This window comes from Sinocyclocheilus anshuiensis, unplaced genomic scaffold (assembly GCF_001515605.1).
Source record: "Sinocyclocheilus anshuiensis isolate Anshui unplaced genomic scaffold, SAMN03320099.WGS_v1.1 scaffold217, whole genome shotgun sequence".
NCBI classification, from domain to species: domain Eukaryota; kingdom Metazoa; phylum Chordata; class Actinopteri; order Cypriniformes; family Cyprinidae; genus Sinocyclocheilus; species Sinocyclocheilus anshuiensis.
The window spans coordinates 833790-837519 of record NW_015536538.1 but is presented as its reverse complement, the minus strand read 5'-3'; the positions used below and the strand labels follow the sequence as shown (position 1 = coordinate 837519).

General features: G+C 34.6%; 1 protein-coding gene across 1 annotated transcript in view; it reads left to right on the top strand.

Moving 5' to 3' along the window:
• The window catches only part of mtcl1 (microtubule crosslinking factor 1), a 65851-nt gene that overhangs the window by 19944 nt on the left and 42177 nt on the right, over nucleotides 1–3730 (top strand). The gene's annotated exons all lie outside the window — the stretch shown is intronic.

Sequence of the window (3730 nt, the reverse complement as noted above, 5' to 3'; positions counted from 1 at the left end):
ATATATATATATATATATATATATATACATATATACATACATAATGCACAATTTATCTATTTTATAATATATAAAACTGAAATGATATAATAATAACATGTAATGCATATATCATATAAAGCCATGCATATTTGCATTTGCTTCAGAAAATTTACAAAATCTTGAAAGGACAAGTATGCATAGTTTATTAAATAAATGCATTAAATTAAGCTGTAAGTTGTAAGCTTCTGTCCTCCATTCAACGCTCTAACCAGAGTCTGGGAAGCGGGTGTTTGAGAAGACATTAGCTGAGGGAGCACAGAGGTAATCTCTCACCAGCTGCCCAGTGTCAGGCGCCTCTGACTGCAGGCTCCACCCCCCTATTAACCGCTCACAATAGGGAGCCCACTAACCCAGCGAGACGAGAGGAATTGTCTTTGAGTGCAAAGACAGCCTCTCATTAACCAGCTGGACCAATACAAATCCCTCCTCACACACACACACACACACGCACAAAATCACATTCCCAACTCTCTGGAGACCACCGAATCTCTTTAGCCAAATGAGAGAGCTTAAAAGAGCTTCCATTGTGTTTGACACTCACTGTAGTGATGGAGAAGGCTTGCGTGTGTGTCTAGAACGCCCTCTGGGAGTGTGTGCGCGGCCCATGTGGGCATGGTAATACACACAGGGTCCCTTGACTTTTCCCGACAGAATCCCAGACAGAGATAAGCGGCTTAGAGGATTCGCCGGGTCTCCTGACAACAGCGGACACGTCTTATCATCATATACATAATGCTAATGGAATCAGACCAGTTACTGAGAATTCATGGGCTGTGTTTGGAATGGAATACTGGCAAACTGTGGAGTATGTACTAGATACTGCATACTGTAGTATATGAAACCATGTTGTATGCTGTAAATGTTTTTATATGTAAAATATTGTTTTTTTTTATTTTGTAAATATTTAAAATTATATATTTTTCATCATATTTAACTTTTACATTAAAATAAAAAAAATATAAAATATAAATGTATGTAAAATAAAAAATATATGTACAAATTTTGATGTGAATAAATATGGAGTTTTTTAATATTTATGTGTGTGTGTGCGTGCGTGTGTGTGCGCGTGTAAATATATATAAATTAATTCTGTATGTATTTAAAAATGCTATATTTGTTTGATATCGAAAATGTTACATTTAAATAAAATATGTATGTATCTAATGTATATCATGAATGTTATATATAAAGTATATTATGAAAAGTATATTATATAAATATATATATATATATATATATATATATATATATATATATAAACACTATCATCTTAAATGATTATACCTAATTTTTAATGCAGTTGTTATTTTTAATACAATGACATAATGTAATTGGACTGCACAAAGCTACAAATAAGGTTGTAGCTCATGTCACTTCCAGTTCATTTGTCGCACTAGAAAATTGAATGTTGCATCAAGTGCATTGAATTGTGGGATAAAGTGTCTTGCACAATAAGCTCTGGTTGTGAGCTGCACATTTTAAAATGTGCATACTTCTAGTAGGCATTCTACATTAGTATGCAACTCCAAACAAATCCCATTTGTGTTACACAGAAGCTGGATTTTATTAGTTACTGATTAAATACCCTGGTTGAGTTCAGTCAAGCCAGAACAGTAGAGCTAGATGCTAATGCTAACATGCAGTCACAAAACATAGAAAATACTTTGTGTCTGCACGTTAGCATTAGAATCAAGCTCTTAGCATTCACTAGAAACAGCATATTATCCATGCATCCTTCAGCATGCATGCACCCTGATCATCTTTATTATAGACAGCATGCAAACTGTGGTTTGGATACGCATATTGATGCATAGTAAGTGATTTACATTGCATTGCCTTTAAGTGTTTCTCAGAGTGTAAATCACTTTGCTCTTGGGTTTTGAATGTACTAACAGTAAAATAAGAGGGTTTGGCATATCTCAGACCCCTCTGGCTTCTCAGTCCAGTTTATCTGTTTCCACACTTCAACCGTGTCATCAAACACACGCATTACACTAGAAGCTACATGTGACATGAGTAAGCGCTCGCAGCAAAACGCCCACAGAAAGAAATCTAACTGGCAAAGAGATTGCCACTGTTTTTGCTGTTCTCTTACAAAATGCACTCATCACGAGCAGGAGAAGTGACATAAACGCAATGATTTTATCATCAGCTGTATATCAGAAAATCTGTTTTTGCCGGTCTTCGTTTGATGTCAGTATCACTCTGCTTTCTGTCTTTTCCATCATGCTGTTCTGACTCAAGGAGTTCAGTCAGAGCGAGCGAGAATAACAGAGCGTGACTGTTTCATTAGTGTTTTGTGGGAGAATGGCTGAAGCGTCAGCGCGTCTGTGTGAGTACACACACTTTCACAACGCTTCACCGGCCCAGCGCTCTTCTGATGGATCGAGTATTTATAAGACATAAACACAGCTTCTGATCCCAGACTGCTTTTGTATTGTTGTAGGCTTGTTTTTGGGCTTGTATCTGAAATGTTTCGGGTTCAGACCTCATAGGTTGATTAATGTGCATCTTTTAGTGCATGTCTGTAGCTTTGTGGTCATCAATATTTATATTTACATTCATGCATTTGGCAGATCCAAAGCAACGTATAGTACATTACATTTGTCAAGTTAATGCATTCCCTGGGAATCGAACCCATCACATTGCTGTTATAAAGTATGAGGATGTTTTTTATAGATGAAACATGCACACAGATGAATTGTTCACATCAGATCTATAACATGCGTTTAGAAAATAGTGTGACTCTCCATTAGAAACCCAAGCATTCTTTAACATTCATTGATGCACGCACATGAAGGAAGCAGGAAACATTTCTGTAGTATTTAAGTTCATGCATTCCCTGGGAATCGAACCCATTGCATTGATGTTGCCATGTTACTTTTTAAACTACAGGATTGCTGTATGCATATGCAATTAATTGATATGCAAATGTGCCACTAAAATGTTGACTTTTGAGTAACAAAATGGACTTTTAGCAGATTTAAGCATTCAAATTTTGTAGACTTTCTCATGCATAAACTGATGTGACAGTCTATATAGATTTTATATCTATATATGCATACATTTATATTTAAAAATGCCTAAAAATCTAAAATATTAAAATATATTTTTTTTATATTAAATATTTAAATTTATCTCAGAGAGTCTGATTTTTTCATTTGATATGTTTTTTGGTTTTATATGAGGATATTTTGATTGAATATTATGAGGTTTAATTTTATAGATGAAACATGCGCACAGATGATTTGTTCACAATCAGATCTATACCATGCATTTAGAAAATAGGCTGAATTTTCCTTTCATACAATCTTTAAATGATGTACTGGGTTTAAGAACAACACTGTTGTCTCACATTCACAGTATTACAAATAAAGAGCTTGTAGATAAACATTTCAGTTTGCTTAAAATCACATTACAAGTCTTAATTTGATTCTTCAAATGGATGTATTTGGTTGTTTGTCTCGACGTGGCATCTTGTTTAAAATGTTCTAAAGACATTAGCGACTAATTAGCCTTCCGTTTCTCTGTAGCTTCTATATAAAAAAAAAACCTAATGAGTTTATTATATCATAAACCCGTCTTAGAGATAATTTTTTGTATTGGATGAAATGCATAAAAGTTCTGTTTTGAGTCAGGTAGCCCAAATAAATGTAGATACATAAATCAGATATCGGCACTGGATGTT